Below are 18787 nucleotides of genomic sequence, written 5' to 3' on the forward strand. Positions count from 1 at the left end.
GCTCTCAAACCATAGATATAAAGTATCCATGAATTGTAAATAAATTTTATGTCTACATGTGGGCCTCAGCCCAAAGATATCTCACTATGCATACACAATATTCCAAAATCTGAAGAAACATCATATCTGAAACAGTTTTGGTCCTGAACATTTCAAATAAAGGATGCTGGACCTATAGAAAAGGAAATGATATATACATCATAATATATACTGATATTGATACTGACATTGAATAACATCTGTAACACATTTTTGTAACCGACAATTTACAAAGAAATTGGAATAATGTAGTTTTTGCAGGTTTTTAAAAACAATACACAGATAAAAAAAGATACAAAGAAAATTCTGATATGTGAACCTTGAAAACAACATGATACATAAAAAAACAAGTAACAGGGGAGCATGATGACTTCACGTACAGGTACATAAAGTAGAGACAAAACTTAGAGGCTGAAGGAGAGAGAGGTGGGGATTAACTGTTTAATGGATATGGAATTTCAGTTTTGTAAATTAAAAATTGGTTGAGCCAGGTGGTGGTGGCTCACCCTTTAATCCCAGCACTCGAGAAGCAGAGCCAGGCGGATCTCTGTGAGTTTGAGGCCAGCCTGGTCTATAGAGTGAGTTCCAGGAAAGGCACTAAAGCTACTCAGAGAAACCCTGTCTCTAAAAACCAAAAAACCAAAAACCAACAAACAAAAAAATGGTTGAACAATGTAAATATCCTACTATTGAACTGACCTGATGACTAAGAAGGTAAATTATAAGGTGTGTATATTTCACCCCACAGCCCACAGTTAATTTTTTAAAACAAAATATTTTTAAAATAAAATTAACTTTTAAAATGCAAAGCAGCTAGCTAATGCTTGCTGGTAGACTCAATGACAGTTTCTGCTTTCTCGTTTATACACCTCTTCACTGTTGCAAAAGTAATACAGCCACTATGAAAGCCAGGTTTTTTAAGGGTCCTTTCACTATAGATGTGATGTCAGCCTATGAGCTGTGCAATCCAGCAGCTAAGGGACCAATTAATCTTGAAATAATATATTAAGACAAAATTTCGTAACCATAAACTATATATAATTAGAGACAGAAAAAAAATAGCTAGAGAAAAAAAGCTTGTAAAACTTAATTGTATTTCTGTTTTAATTTTGCTAATATTTATTCTCTGTGGCAGTTAATTGGAGACATATACATTTTAACTATAAATAGACATTATAAATTATAAAGAATACAAATTGTATTGTTTAATCTTATGTTCAGCAATGTTCCTTAAAGGATAAATGGACAAGCTTGAGTAGTTGACCACTTCCTGAGTCCCAGGAAATCTAATCCTCTAGAAGAGGTGAGCATGTTTTGCTGACATCAACTGACAGTGGTATTCCTAAAACACAAGGACAATATGTGGGAAAGAACAGAGTTGCACACCTGTAACAACTACCCTCCTTTGGAAGCTTGACTATTTCTGCAAAGTTACATTGATTCTACTCATTAACATACTAGGCAAAGGGCATAAGATGGACAGTGAAGGTATTAAATTTAGAGAAAGATCTCCTTTAGGATCCTTCTTTAGGCAACGCTGACCTCCCCTGCACAGATCTGAGCTAAGTTGCTGTTGAGTTCCCATGGAAATACCATGAAAAGCATGACTTTATGGATGGGAACATGGCAGGAGCTGTTAGCATTTACTAATTAGTATTATACAGCTACTATCACCGACTTCCTTTTTCAGTAGTAAAATAGCTCTAAAACACTCGACTCGTGATCTATGTAGTTTACAGCTCTCAGACACAGCATAGCCTTTGAGTGTGAATGTGACTGGTTAAAGAGGCCTCTCCTTCCTCTCAAGTACTCTTACACATGAAAGTTCTCGATTCAACTCAGGTTTCTTTCCCAAGCCCTTCTTTCCCTTTTTATTCTTATCAGAAACATGTTCTCCATACTTCTCATGAGCATAATTTATTTTTAAATTAGTGTATGAGAACTGAGCTGTCTTCCATATCTTAAAACAGTGTTCCACATTAGTCATTGTTCCCACAGCCCATCGGCACTTAAGAGGAAGTGTGATATGATATTCAAAGAAGAAACCCAGTCTCATGAGCTCTATCAATAACACCTTTCAGCAAGTCATAGAAATTGGACAAGAGAGGCTGGACAGATGGCTCAACATTTGAGAGCACTCATTGCTCTTACAGAGAATCTGGGTTTGGTGCCCAGCACCCACATCAGGTGGTTCACAACCCCCTGTAACTCCAGTTCCGGCAGCGCCAATGCCCTCTGGCTTCAGTGGCCACTTGCAGGCACATGATGCAAATAAATTCCCATGGTATAGGCACATACACACATATACATAAATAAAAATAAATAAATCTTGTTGAAAATGTGACATAAGTGCTCATGAGAACTGGACTACTTTCCCATCAGTGCAAGCCACCAATGAACACCAGTGAACCACTGTGGCTCACTGTAGATAGTTGAAAGATGAGTTGAACCTATGACAAGATCGGTGGCTTTTAGATTTTCTACAATGTTAAAATAAAATTGGGCTTTTAGTCATATACTAGTGTTTAATATTTCATAATAAACCATAAGTAAATGGCATTTATTACATGAACAACTTTAAAGTATTTTATCCAACATATTAATAAATATATTCCACTTCACCAGAGCTTGTCTTCATATTAAGAATATAAAAAGATGCAGGGCTGGAGAGATGGCTCAATGGTTAAGAGCATCAGCTGCTCTTCTAGAAGACCTGGGTTCAGTTCCCAGTACTGACATGGCAGCTCACAACTGTGATTCCAGTTACAGGGGATCTGATACTCTCATACAGACATATGTGCAGGCAAAACATCAATACATATAAAATAAAAATAAATCTTAAAAAAAAAAAAGCTGGGCAGTGGTGGCACACACCATTAATCCCAGCACTTGGAAGGCAAAGGCAAGAGGATCTCTGTGAGTTCAAGGCCAGCCTGGTCTAGAGTTCCAGGACAGAGCTTTTAGCTTTACATAGAGAAACCATGTCTTGAAAAACAAAACAAACTAACTAAAAAAAAGTAAAAAGATGCTTAGGAATGTGTGTGTTTCTTTAGAAAAAAAGGAAGAGAATAAATCAGTCAGCCTGTTGGTCTACATTGAAGATAGATGAGATCATAATGAGTGAAATGCAGAGACCAGTGAACTTCCAGGTGTTATACAGTGACATTTAAACAAACTCATGTTGCAAAAATAGCTAAGGAAGGAAAATACGAAACATGCCTTTACCCCACACACCACTTCTCCCAAATACTCCTCACGGCACTTGAATCAAGTTACCCTCATAAAATATAGGTTAAACTATCATAAGTGGTTCCTTTTACCCAAAATGTTTCATGAAAAGATATGTCATCCTCTTAGTCAATTCTGTAATACCTTTTAACCTTATATACCACTTTTTAAAATTATACTTCAACAATTATTCTGAAGTAATTATAAAAATAAGAATTGGTATTTATTTTTAAATACTAGGTATAAGGTATAATCATATTAAATGTCACATATAAAATAAATACAAAAAGAAAAAGATTTTAAGATTTTACTCCTATAATCAAATCTCTGCTTGCAGGCATTCATCAATTAGAATCTATGTCTATTGAGAAAAAAAAAATGTCTTAAAGGTGAATAACTTATTTCAGGTCTTTGGAGGATGGCTCAGAGTTAGCATCCACATTTTTCTCCAAGCTCAAAACAATTGCTTAGCTGTTCAGGTGTGCCAGGCTCATACAGTACCTTAGGGATAAAATGTGTGGTGGGCCCTGAGCTTCGGAATTTGCAGATTGAGGCACTCATTTTGGTAGTTCTCTTCAGTACTAGAGTGTAACTGCATTTGTATGAGAAATACAACCTGCCCTTGTTTGTTTTCTATTGCCATGATAACACCAAAAAGCAACTTAGGAGGAAAATGTTTCTTCGGTATCAGGTTACAATCTGTCATCCAGAGGAGATGAGCTCAGACAGGAACCTGGAGGCCACAACTGAAGCCAAGACCTTGGAGGGATGCTGCTTACTGGTTGCTGTCTTACACAACCCACAACCACCTGCCCAAGGATGCACTGTCCACAGTGAGCTGGGCCCTCACATATCCATCAGTAACCCTGAAAATGCCCAACAGACTTCCCTTCCAGCCAACCTGATGGAGGCAATTCTCCAAGGGAAGCTTCCATTTCCCAGGTGACTCTAGTTTGTGTCAAATTGACAAAACTAACCAGCACCACAGATGCCATCTAAGATGATGTTAGGGATGCTTTTTTTCTGAAGTTTCAATAAATGAAAAGATCTTGAAATAAAAACTCTAAAATGTATTGATTACCTTAGTATATTTTATACTATAACACTATAACTGAAATTTTTTGTATGTCACATGGTCACAATCATGTTCTCCATTTTTACCATAAAGCTATGAAGCACTCTTCTAAAGAATAAAAAAAAAAAAAAAACCTTAAAGATATACATTTTTTAAAAATCCCTACTTGCAAATATTTTTAAAAAGTTTTTTAAAAGGTCTACATGTTATTTGTTTTGTTTGTTTGGTTGGTTTTTTGAGACAGGGATCTCTACAGAACCCTGGCTGTCTTGGAATTGATTGCCGTTTTTGATGCACACAACATGCTTCTGAATGGCTGGGAGATTTTAAAAGCAGACTATTACATCCTTTCTGGAGACTTGTCCACAATAAAGTGGTAAAATTATAATCCAAATGGATACTACAAAGTGGGAACAAAGAACCTTCTAGTCACCTCCCTTCATCTCTGGTTACCACTATCCATGAAAACATTTTCAGAACGCTGGGTTGGGGGGGGGGGGGTTTGTCCATAATTCAATTTTTTTTTCTGTTACATATCCCAAAGATAGTCATTTTGTATCTGGAACAAGCTATTCTACTAAAACTATACTTGTCAGTATTCATTCATCTGAATGTAGAGAAACATAAGGAGAAATCCTAAATGGGAACTTCTGTGGAGTTCCATAAATGTCAAAAATAACAGACTACAGCAGTGCGAAGATACTCCCAGGAAAAAGACTCAAGTCAGTAGGTACTGGAGCTTACAGACAACATACTTACACTCCTCATTAGAAACCTTTCAAAGTTCCTCAATAGACAAGGGAAAGCCTCATCCTAAAAATCAAATTCAGTAGATGCGTCTAATATTGTAAGTAACGTAAGAGATTCTGGGTTTTATGTATTTGATTCTATTGTAATTTTTCATTCAAGAGCTCTTACTTAAAGTATTCTGCCTTTAATGTGGACAGAGTAAGGGAGGGAGGTAAAGGAGGACAGATAGAGGGAACACGTAGGACGATAGCAAACACAGATGGCAAATGCCTGGCTATCATTTGAAGTATAATGTACTGAAAACAGCATGCAATCAACCGGAATTAATTAAATGAACCTCAAAAATAACCAAATACTACATTGTAAACCTGAAATACCAAAATAATCTTGATTTACAGCTAAAATTATATACACAAAGCAAATTTCCATATACTTTTATTATACTTTTTCTCTGGGCATAATGGAAATTCCAATTACATTTTGCTAGAATAAAATAAGAATTTTCTACTTACTGTGTTATTGGGGGGGCGGAGGATAAGGAAAATGGTCACCTCTGTCCTTTTAAATACGTAGCCTATACTGACATTAACACAATTATCAGTCTATCACAAATAATTGCCCCAACAATGATAACAGTTCTGACACCATCACACACTGTGTCTGGTTCAATGTGTGACAGAGTTTGACTCGGGGAACCGCAAAGGCTCATAGGATCTGTTAACATCCAACGCAGACCTTCCAGAAGTACCATTGCCTGCCCTACACCTGGATCACCTTACTTTCTGTGACATACACACACGTGAAGCTTCACACTGAAGCTGACCTATCAGGTGAACAGCTCCTTTCCAGGCGGACACCTCAAGTCCACATCACAACAGAAAGCAGGCGAGCGGCTCAGCCTTGCCTAGCATCGGTCGCTTTCTTTCTGGATGTCCTTTGAAGAAGGAAGCCTGGAAATTTGGAAATACAATTTATAAATGTGCTTTTACACAAAATACTACCAGTGATGCAATTTGTCTTCTGAAATGGAGAGAAACCGTAGCTGATGGGGGTTCCGGCTCTCACACCTCCACCACTTTTCCCTCTACTTGAAGAATACACTTCTGAGTCATTCCCTGCATTTTTAAGCACATTAGATGCCATGCCAGCTTCACTATGTCAACTCCAAGCAAATATCAATAGCTTCTTACACTTTCCAGTATCAACTTTAAAATACTCTACTAAGTATTTGACTCAAGCTAAAGCATAGAGAAGCCTTAGAGTGAGAGTTTTGGAGAATTTATACCAAATATAGGAGCTTTTCAGAAGCAACACGGCCTGTGGATGCAGGTGTTTCTAAACTTTAATAAAATTCTTACCTTCAAACCCATCCAGCAGCATTTCTCCAGGAGGGTGCTACAGATGCTTCAGACAGGATTAGACTGAACAGTGAACACCGCTAGCCCCTCAGCACTGATGCCAGTGACACTGATCAGTCATTATGACAGCACAAAGCCCCTAGATGCATTTCCATAAGGTCTCTGGTGAGAAGGTACTGCCCTCCCAACCTTCTGGTGCACTCACTAATCTTCCTAGTGCCCCCCAACTTAGAAGAAACTTGCTACTCATCAGTTAATTTCAGAAACTGCATAATCAGCTGCAAATGCAAATGAAGATAATACAGGATGTTGGATGCCCAATTAAAAAGATAGTAAGGTGCATGAAAAAGGCCCAAGGCCACTGTGCTCTTTGGCTTCTCCCGTCATGGGGTATTAAAGCTACTTTGAAGTCTGTCTTATCTAATAGGTGGCTATATATTTAAATTTAGAAGGCAGAGTTGCTCATGGTGGTATACACCTGAAATGCAACACTCAGGAAGCTGAGGAAGGAGGTTTGTAAGTGCAAGTCCAGCATGAGTAACAGTGACACCTTTCCCTCTCAAAAACACAAGCAAGCTATGACTTAAGAATCCCCGTGGCTGGAGAGACGGCTCAGCAGTTAAGAGCTCTTGCTGCTCTACAAGAGGACACCAACAAATTTTGAGTTCCCAGAACCCACACTGGGCAACTTACAACCAACTGGAACTACAGTCCCAGGGAGTCCGACACCCCCTTCTGGCATCCATAAGTGCACATGTACATTGACACACACACAGCATGCATCCAGACACACACACATAAATAAACATAAAATAAATCCTTAAAAAAAATTCTCCAGTGGCAATAAAGAAAGTGTCTGCAGTCCACAGTTCATCTCCAAACTCTCTTCAACAATTGGCTTTAAATAGAAACTTCCAGCACAAGCAACATTAAAAACAGAAACTTTAATATTAGAACAATTAGTTTAATAGCCAGCAAATGGATCTACTCTTTTATAATATTGCTTAAGCAAACTGCTCTTCAAGATAATTCTGGTCATGAAAATAACACTAGCAGTATGCCTAAACTTTTTATCTCTGGCCTTTCTGGGCCACAGAGATGTCTACTTGTTCTTCCAGAATCAGAGGTATTTCCTCTTCTTTTTTATCTCTCATTAGATATCATACCTTGGAACTGTGTCTGCAAAGGGGCTGAGGCTTCATGACATATATCTAATCTGACTATAATATAAATTCTTGCAAAAGCATCAGGCCAGGCTGTTTTCCTGTCCCTGGCCTATTTGACACTCCAGACTATGGGCAATGATTCTGTCGTAACTCCTATAAACCAGGGTTCTTGGATTTGAAGTACCTAATTTTATTAATAGCCCAAACGTTTAAACTGGAAAGAGGAGAAATACCAATCTCAAGCAGTTTGGGGGGCAGTACAGCACAGGTATGCCTGATTCCTTCCCTAAGGAAGCGAAGTTTTGCCTCTGCAAAATGGATGTTAGCTTATTATACAAAGTGTTTAGAACATAGGAGGGCACAAACTCTGGAAATGACTGTTAACAGACTATAGAGAGAACACAGATTTCATACCCTGCCTGGTTAGGCAAAGACTAGATGCACATAGACAAATCTGATATGACGAAGCTGGTTTAACCAGTCCATGTTGTCTATTACCAGGTAGACTTCTGTAAAGGTGGGCAGGGATTTTAGTTTAGTTCCCTACAATGCTTCCCCAAATACACTACCACACATTTGAACATAGGCAAGCATAAAGGACTAACAGCATACAGAGGATTACTAGAAACCAAAAGTAGAAGACACATCCATCTACTATATGGGTATGAAAGGGCAGGAAGCCCAACACAATCCTAGATCACTAGAAAATAAAAAAATATTGCAAACCTGCAGTTTGTACCTAGCTCTTTGATATATGTCTTTATTGAGTTCAAATGATATTAATATTTTTAATTAGCTGATGACATTTCTAAGTTGGAGGAATGTATATTATAATTGACAGTTTCAACATTCCATGAAAAGTTAGAAGCCAGTCCAAAGATGACCCACACTCCACTATGGCAGCAACAGACAAGAATAAATAATTCATTGTCTTATTTCATGTTCTTAAATGATTCCTACCACAGGATTTGGGTTACGACTGCTGGGTCCTCATTTAGAGTTAAATCCTAGAAGCACAGAAGAAATAAGCATAAACCAAGGAAGATTAAGCCAAGTGGCTGAGTGGATAAGGTGCTCCCTTCCTATCCTGAGGAACCAAGGCCTACCAGTTGTACTATAACCTATATCTACGAGCTGTGACAAGCATGTACACACACACACACACACACACACACACACACACACACACACACACACACCAGTGTTTAAATGTAACAAACTAAGGAAAACAAAGACTCTACAGTTCTTGGTGCCCTCCACTCCACTCTGCAAGCCAGCCCCTCTCTCACAGGGCTGGTTTTCATGCTCTCAGAGTCCAGTGCTCGCCCTGGCCAAGTAAAGTCTTGATGCCACATTCCTGACCATTCATTCATATCCCTCAGAAGGAATGGTCTGTTCCCCTTCCCTGGCAATTCACACTGCTAATGAGTGCAATTATCATGTTTCATTTGTACTAGCATGTTTTCCAAAAATGTTTAGGGGAAACATACACACATATGCATATATACACACAGACATATATGCATATGTTCACAAATCCACTTCAACATGAGGTAGAGTGATTAATACTACTGCTTCTAACTTGTCAAAGATACACACAGACATATATGCATATGTTCACAAATCCACTTCAACATGAGGTAGAGCGATTAATACTACTGCTTCTAACTTGTCAACGATAAATTCACAAGGAGATTTACTATCCAGTCTCCCGGGCTGTGTTGGTGTGTAACTGTGCTATGTGTGTTGTTCAGAGTCCTAGGAACTCCCCCGCCCCCCATGCAAATTAAACTACTTGGAGGAAAATAACAAAAGAACTGTATACAGTTGTATAAACAGCTTAAGAGTCATGGAGAGCCGGGGCGGTGGTGGGGCACGCCTTTAATCACAGCACTCAGGAGGCAGAGCCAGGAGGATCTCTGTGAGTTTGAGGCCGAGATGGTCTACAGAATGAGATCCAGGACAGGCACCAAAACAATACAGAGAAACCCTGCCTCAGAAAAGAAAAGAAAAAAAAAAAAAAGAGAGAGAGAGAGTCGTGGAGAGGCACACCCAGATGATGTCCTGGCTTTAAAGCCCCATCCTCCTACCAATGTCTTCCCATTAGTCAAATGCACTAGAAGCCAGAGGATGAGCACTGCCTGGACAGGCCAGTTTGGGGCAGCTTTCTCTAGGAACACCCGCCAAAACTGGTGCAAAGCTGGGGCTGGACAGATGGCTCCATGGGCAAGAGAGCTTGATGCTCTTACAGAGGACAAAGAGGGTTTGGTTCCCAGCACCCGCTTCGGGGCTCACAACTGTCTGTAACTCCAGCTCTGGGGATCCAACACCCTCTTCTGGATTCCTCAGGCATTCACACTCACATGCACACACACACACACACACACACACACACACACACACACACACACACAAATTTAAATAACAAATCTTCTTTTAAATAAAAAGGGAGAAAATATCTCTCTGACACATTGCCTTGGAGTCCTTTTGGTAAATACTATAACTTTGTGATTAACCTTTGTACTGATATTCCGTAATAGCTAGACAAGTTCACAGTCCAGTATGCAGGTTTCCTTATGTCCACATCCTCACCAGTGTAGTCTGTTATCTGCTTTCTTAGTGATTTCCAGTCTAACCAAGATGAGACAGAATGCCAGTGTGGTTTAATTAGCATTTCTCTGATGCCCAGTGAGGCTAAGCATCTTTCATGTGTTTATTGGCCATGGTACTTCATCTTTTGAAAATGCCTGTTTATTTCATTAGCCCATTTATTGGCATATTTATATTTATATTCAGTAGAAACAAAACTGTCAAGGGGAAGAAGAAAAGGAACTGCTGGGAAGGAATGGGAAGTAAAGGAAAGAGATGGATAAAGCACAGGATCTGGTAAATACACAGCATACGCTTGTATGAAAGCCCTACATGACACACCACCCTGCACAGGATCTGGTAAATACACATCATACGCTTGTATGAAAGCCCTACATGACACACCACCCTGTACAGTAAGTAAGTGTAACTCATTTCAAGTGGAAAAGTGAATCTGAACAAGCAAACAAAACATAACCAGTCTGCAATGAAACCTCCAGTCATTTAAGTGAGGGGATATGATGTTTATTTAAGTGGGGAGACATTACATTTATTCCCAGAATTGATTTCTCAACATAAAAGATTACTAAAATTTTGTCCAGAACCATGCACTTACTTGCTTCTGCTTTTCTGTTGTGGTATCCAATAGTAAGTTCCATGTCAAAATATTTCCTCTAATGTCTTATAGAATTCATTTTCATAGTCTAGAGCACAAAAACATCACAAAGGTTTCTTTTTATCTAAAAACATTGAGTCTGTGGTTTAAAAGTAAATTGCAGCCTCTCAGATAAATCTAGTCAGTTCCATCATAAAAATCAGGGTAACTTCACCCCCTAAGAGTTACTGTGGCTTCTTTAGTCAGGAAGCCTGCTATGTGTTATATGTAAAAGACACTGGTAAATTAGGGACTGGGGAGACAGTTCGGTGGTAAAGTACTGACGAACAAGCATCAGCACCAGAGATCAGATCCCCAGCACCAACATACATGCCAGGTAGGCTATCTTCTAGTCTCAGCACTGGGAAAGCGGAAATGAGAGATCCGGGAGCAGGCTGGCTGGCTGGTGAAGCCAGCCCATGTTGGCAAGTTCTGGACTCACTGGAGAGCCGTCGCCACACTGAATAGGTGGAAGTGACTGAGGCCCTCTCAGGCCTCCACATGCACACAGAAACACGTAAGTGGACCGTATGACAAGACTCACTGCAGCTGGAGCTCAGTTTTCAGCTAGGCTGGCAGCCAGTAAGATCTAGTGATCTACCACCTGTCAACTAGCTCTGCAGTTACAGGCAGTGCACAGTTCGTGTGCACTAGGATCTGAACTCAGAGCCTCACATTTGTGCAACACACACCCATACCCATTCAATTCATCAAAGGATACGTTTTCTGCATTTGACTGCTAGAGAAGGTATAAATACTCTTTCTGTTTGCTCAATTTGCCTGTGAGTTGGAGACAGGCTCTCACTATATTGCTCTGGCTGTGCTGGAACTCACTCTGTAGACCAGGCTGGCCTCGAACTCACATAGATCTGCCTGCCTCCGCCTCCTGAGGGACAGAAGTAAAGGTGTGCACCGTCAGCACCTAGCCAGGATCAGACTCTTAATGCGTGTACATTCGGTAGTGTTCTGTTGAAACAGCAGGGACCGGAAAGGGGTAAGACAAAGGATTGGAGGACTGGATGGGAAGCTGGAGGTTGGCAATATGGACAGTCTGACAGCTCAGACTGAGCGGAATTCTCCCCAAAAGGCCCTGCTGTATAACTTCTTGATATCCTTCTTCCATGGCTGGTTCTTCCACCCTTCCCAACCACTTTGCATTAGAAAGCCCAGAATGCAATTTAACACTTGTTTATATTTTTTTTCAGTAAGCACATCTTCCCTGAGGACTTTAAATACATCAGTGAGCTGACTGTATCTAAAATCTACTCTCTCTACCTCTAACTCATCCATCTCACTACTAGCTGATAACTTCAGTTTATCATCTGAGCATCTCCAATCTAACACAGTGTCCACCCAGAACCTGCCCCTCCTCACTGCTCTTCCCTATCTTATCTGATGCCAGCAGGGCTTGGGGCACGGTGTTCACATTCTCCAAGGACCAGTAGTTATCAGTCATTTGAGGACTAAGGACATGACAATAATAAAACCCAAAGTGGCTGGGGAGCATTCATTCTAAGAACTAACTGATTCTGAGAAAAACGGTCCAATGCTTCTGGCAATACCAATGCCTAGCAACACTCTAGATTCTGTCCTTTCTAACATAATTCGTCAGCTTTCATTAGATTCTAAAGTTTTTTTCACTTTTTTCAAATATAAGAGACTCTAACCACATGTATCCAGATCTACTCTGAGTGTTACTTCGTAAAGTCCAAAAATTAAAATTACATCCCTACCAAAGTATGAAATCCCAAGCTAGTTATGTCCGTGGAAAATGCAGTGAGTAGGAACATCTCACAGGCTCCCCTTTCAGGCCATCTAAAACTGCCCTAGGCCACAGAGATGGGCAATTCTTTCCTCTCGCTCATATACTGCATCTGCCAGAACAATGAACCTCAGCAGAATGCAGTTAACTATTCCTCCCTGTCTGCAAGGAAGGGCCAGGCCTTACCTTTGTGTCTCCAGGTGAGGCAGGCCTAAGAACTGTCCCTGGAATGTTATCAGGAGACAATGCGGAAATGCTCCACATTGAGGCAGTCTCACTTACAGTGGTGGGAGCTCCTTGAGTGTACATTATGTTGATTACCCACTATCAACAGTTCTCAATATATGTCACTATATGCTGTATTTTCCTGACCGTACCGAAAAAGCAAAAAGTAAATTACATTTTTTTCTTTTTTCGTTTTCATTTTTATTTTAAATCTTATTTTATTTGGGGGAGTTACAAGGGCAGATGGCAGATATGAAGCGATGGGAAGAGGAATAGGATTGGGATGCATGATGTGAAGTCCACAAAGAATCAATAAAAAGGGTTTTCTAAGTAAATTACATGGAAGAAATTGTTTTCAGACTCTGTACAGTTTGTAACTTTGATTTCTATCTAATTGAGAAATTAACCTCATTCCAATTTTGAACACATCTCTACAATACAAATATCATAACCCTATTATTTCTTCCTCTCATTTTTTAAAATATCTCATGTTTATACTTAGGAGTTGGAAGTTAAAACAAATAAATAATAATTAATAGAATGGCTAACAATAATTTTTCAGCTAATTTTTGCCTCTACCCCACAGTAGTTTAACCATAAAAAAATCTCATCATCAGGATAAGCATGAGTATCAAACACCATTACCCAATTCTCAAGGAGCCACAAAATGTGTTTTTCCCCCAAATACTACAGGCTCCCACAGGGAAGCCACACAGATTCGTAGACAAGCACCATCTAGTGGCGAAAAGAATTAATCCAGATAAACAGCTGGGGTAGTAGATGTGAAGGACTTGGGATCCAAACCCATACCACAGACAGCTCTTGTGCAGGACCCAATTCTGTTGACAAATTTAATTATGTAGCTACTGTTTCCAGGGTAAGGCGAGGTTTCAGGTAACGGTGTAAACGCCACAGTGGCCAGGACAGTGCTGGCTCATTTAGCACCCGATGAGCCTCCTGAGGTGGAAGGCAGTAATTGGTGTCTGTTCTTAGCACTCGATCTGCCATGAATGGGGCCCCAATTACATATGTTATATCCCGTTGAACCCTCACGACCACCAGTACAACAATGTAATCATTATCCACCATACAGGAAACTGACCCTCAGATAGGAAACAACTTCAGTAACATAGGCATTAAGTGATAGAGTCATCACTTATATACCTCTTATCTATTACTGTGTCCTCACACAAATGGGAAAAAAATCAAGCAAAGCAATAAGAGGAGTGTCTAAAAACACACACTAGGCTGTGTAAAATATGGATGAGAGACCCACTGGCTAGATACCAGAAAGTCTCTCAGACTGGAAGAACTGCATGCTAGCTAAAAAAGGACAGGGCCATCCATCTTAATCTGGAACCTGGTGAGATGAGAAGAAAGACCATGGAGTTGGGGTCAGATCTAAGCAACAACCAAGGTTAGCAAACATCATTAACTCAAGCCAGTGCCTCCTATAGCTGGACACAGTGTGCACACAGACACGTCTTGCTCTTACAGAGCCCACAAGTCCTGTCCTGAAATAACTTTCAGTCTAATGGAAAAGTAGATCCTTCTGCCACATGGAAAGAGGCTGATCAATGTATAACCTATTTCAGACAAAGAAGAGACGTTTCCCAGAGATTTAAAAAAAAAAAAAGTTTGCCCCCTTCACAGGAGAGGCCTTTTTAAGTTACTATCTGAACACTCATCCCCAAAGCATTCTCCCCGCTCCCTCCCTCCCTCCCTCCCTCCCTCCCTGAGAGGTGGGGGTACAGGCTGGGGCTTGCTTTCCGGGCGCTGCTTCCTGGCACACAGGGTCTTTGATAGAGTTCCATTCTTCGCAGCCTGTCATGTTCACTCACAGAATTAGACCAGTCCCACCTTAAGAACTGAAGGGTGTAACACACATGATGGCACAGCTTCACACAAGAGGACAATACTTTCTCAATTCCAGATCTGGGGTCGGGGCTGTAGTTAATCGGGAGGGCTTATCTATGTTGTGCAACCCAGAACCACTATTTTTGGTAAACTAACAGTAATGAAAAACACAATCCCAAATCTGCATTAACTGGAAAACAGATTATTTAGATTTACAAGTAAAAAGAAGAAAGAGAGAGAAAGTAGGTCTTCCTCATCTTCCCTTCTCATTCCTAGAAATGCTAGTTTTGTGACCAGGAAGACGATCAAGTAGGAAAGGTATCTTTGCAGACACCGGAACAGAGAATGACGGGTAAAGATAGCACTGAGGCCCAGACAAGACTGGAGAGCATCTGTGGTGGTTTGAATAAAAATTGCCACAGGCCCATAGGGAGCGGCACTAGGAGGTGTGGCCTTGTTAGAGGAAGTGTGTCACTGGGGTTGGCTTTAAGGTTTCAGGAGCTCAAGCCAAGCCCAGCATCACTCTCTCTTCTTGTTATCTGACAATCTAGGTGTAGAATTCTCAGCTACCTCTCCAGCACCATGTCTGCCTGCATGCTGCCATGCTTCCTACCATGATAATAATGGACTAAACCTCTGACCTGTATAAATAGCCCTGCCTAGGGGTAGGAGCCTAAGCAGAAGGAGGCTAGAACAGCAGATCACAAATGGTGTCCATGTCAGCAGTGTTGGGGAGGAGACCCATGCCCCAGAGAAGAAGGATGCAGAGAATACTGAGTGCTAGAACCCAGACCCCACAAGTATGGATTCTGAGTGACCAAGTATGTCAGAGCTAGAGTAAAAGGAAAAGAGATGTTAACAGACACAGGCAGTTTGAGTAATAAGCAAATATGTTAAGAATAATCCCCATTCCTTCACTTGTAAAGAAGGAACAAATATAAAAAGGAAGAAAACTGGAATGATTGCTGGAGATAAAGCTGAGATTTGAGTTATAAAGTAAACTCATGATCACAAGACTACAGATAAAGGAGGACTAGGCAGATAAGAAAACAATCTCCATGGGCTGTAGAGATGGCTCAAGGGTTAAGAGCACTAGCACTTCCAGAGGTCCTGATTTCAATTCCCAGCAACCACATGGTGGCTCACAACCATCTATAATGAAATCTGATGCCCTCTTCTGGAGTGCAGGAAGAACACTGTATACATAATAAATTACTTTAAAATTAAAAAACAATTTCCATGTAACACTGTGTATGTGTATGCCTCTGTTTCTCTTGTCTCTCTGTGACTTCCTGTGTCTCTCTCTCTCTCTCTCTCTCTCTCTCTCTCTCTCTCTGTCTGTGTGTGTGTGTGTGTGTGTGTGTGTGTGTGTGTGTGTGTGCACGCATTCCTAAACACTCCTTCACTCTGCCATGGAGAACCAGGAATGACAACTTCCAAATGGAAATAATCCTACCTTGTGCTCAAATCATCCCTTCTAAATATTTTTCTCCAAAACAAATATGAGTAGGAACCCATGAGAAAGTGCTGATGATAATGCAGAATTAGGATAATGAGACTGAATATCTTAGAACATAATTAAGTGTTCAGGACATGATCCACTGGCTGGGTGTGGTGGTGGTATAAGCCTGTAATCCCAGCACTTTGGAACATCAGAATTGGAAGATCATGGGTTCATGATGATTCGGGGTGATGGAAAATTCCAATCCAACCCAGGCTACATGAGGTCCTGTCTCAAAAATCCAAGCAAAACAAAATCACGACACACATCTGCCAAAGGATTACAGACTTGCGCTGCAGCCCGAGCTTCTTTCACAGGGACCACTGAGTACTGAAATGGAAAGAGGTGCAGAATGATGGTAAAGGCCTATAAGCCCGGCATTTTGAAAACTAAGGCAGGAAGGTTGTCACATGTCTGACCTGGTCTACCCAGTGATTGCCAAGCCAGACAGACACAGGGGAACTTGTCACTAACGATGATGATGATAGTAGTAGTAGTAGTAATAATAATAATAATAATAATAATAATAATAATAAAATAATAATAATAAAATAGCAAATTACTCTCCACTGAACAGAAAGGGAAACCAAGACTCTACACTGGTATGAAGAACTAATGAATATATTAAACTGATGCAGAACTCCAGAGTTTCAAAGGGCCTTTCCGAAAGCACTCATTAACTACAGGAGGAAATAACTGCAGCCAAGAGTCCTCTCAGAAACAAACTCAGTCATAACCATGTGATCGAAATGAGAATCATCAGTACAAAACAGATGAAACCAGTGTCATCTAGTAAGCCAACAGTGGGAAATGCACAGCCACTCCTGTGTAATCTAGCCAAGGAAACATAAATAACCTAAACTCAGCCACAAAGAACAACGGACAAACTCAAACTAAAGGGTCTTCTACAAAGTAACATCATGAAGCCCTCAAAAGCATCAACCATGAAAGCCCAAAAGATCCGGAGGAACTTTTCAGATTGAATCGGTCAGAGAAACGAGGCACTTCTGTGCAAAACATGATTGTACATGATGACTTTGCTCTAAATCCTACCCCTGGAGGCACTGGTGAGTAAGATCTACTACACCAGTGTCCGATTAATCCAGTTTCTCATTTTGATTGTTATCTGTAGTTATGTAAGAAAACATCTCTCTCTGCGGAAAATACACACTGATGTATTTCACATTAATAGTGAACCTCAGCAGCAGTGTACCCTCAAATGACTGAAAGGGGGGAAGGAATTAAAATTTCAAATTTTCTGTAATTTGAAATTATCTTAAAAATAAAAATTCGGGTTGGGGATTTAGCTCAGTGGTAGAGCGCTTGCCTAGCAAGCACAAGGCCCTGGGTTCAATCCTCAGCTCAAAAAAATAAAAATTCTAACTAAAATGTGTGTGTGTGTGTGTGTGTGTGTGTGTGTGTGTATGGCTTGTGAGAGGGTTGTCCATATCAATTGCTGTTTTTTCCTTGGGAACACTGCCAAACAGAAGAGTTTAGCTTATACAACAAAAGCGTGTGCTGGGGAGAAGACACTAAGGGCTGTATCCTGACAATGCACCACGACTAAGGAATAAAACTGGGGGAAAGGGAGGGGTCCCCAGGAACCACAGGGCAAGGGAGTGATTAAAAAGCAATAGGGCATGCTGGCTATGGGACATTTAGGATTCAGGGTATTTGAAACCATTGGGATTCAGGGAGCCATAGGAATTGTAGATGAAGGACTAGCTTTCACAATAACTGAAGTGAAGAATTTATAAAATGATGAAGAATATGCACACAATGAAAATGATAGCATATAAGGTAACACATTCCTTAAGTGGAGTTTAGAATAAGAAGAAAAGTCATACTAATAACGAGCTACACAGGCCCACTGGCACTAAAGGCAGAACTTAAGATACTAGGTTTGGATTCGGCATTTTGTTTGCTAGGCAACAGAAAGATATTAAAGGATTTGAAAGCAATATCCTGGTTGCAGGAGAGATTAGGAGAGATTAGAGGCAGGAAGATCAGCCAGGGGATTAGTGTAATAAGATTAGAAGGGTTGAAATAAAAGCAGAAGTAAGGAAGAACTAAAGAGCGACTCCTGACGCACTATAAATTTGACAGGATTTTCTAACTGAAGACAGGTAAAGATTATTATGATTCTATCTGGGTAACCTTAAGAAAAGCTAAGCTCCATCGGGAGGGAGACAGGTTGAACTGGAGGTCTCAATCAGCAAACTGCTCCTTCGTTATTGAAAATGCATTCTTTCTCCTTATCTTGACCACACCATTGAAAACTGTCTCCTGCTACCACCTCAATTACGTAAGTCTTCATCTTTACCAGCCACAAACATTTCCATAGTATGTATCTGAGCATTTAATTTTCCACATCAGCACTTCACAAATTCTACCACTTAGGAACCTTTTCTGGGATGTCTTTGTTTTCCATTTTTTTCTTCCCTCCCCACTCCCCCTCGCTGGGATAGGGATGGAACTCAGAGCCTCACTGCATGCTAGGCAAGTATTCTAGCACTGAGCTACATTTCCAGCCCCTCTGGTTTCTTCCGTTGTCTTCTATGGTACTGAGATCAAAGATGTCA

The 18787-nt window shown here is 40.4% G+C and overlaps 1 protein-coding gene and 1 pseudogene across 2 annotated transcripts in view; one reads left to right on the top strand and one right to left on the bottom strand.

Moving 5' to 3' along the window:
- Window positions 1–18787, bottom strand: part of St7 (suppression of tumorigenicity 7) — a 241731-nt gene that overhangs the window by 194257 nt on the left and 28687 nt on the right. The gene's annotated exons all lie outside the window — the stretch shown is intronic.
- The window catches only part of LOC118579446, a 31280-nt pseudogene that overhangs the window by 971 nt on the left and 11522 nt on the right, over window positions 1–18787 (top strand).

This window comes from Onychomys torridus, chromosome 3 (assembly GCF_903995425.1).
Source record: "Onychomys torridus chromosome 3, mOncTor1.1, whole genome shotgun sequence".
Lineage (NCBI taxonomy): Eukaryota > Metazoa > Chordata > Mammalia > Rodentia > Cricetidae > Onychomys > Onychomys torridus.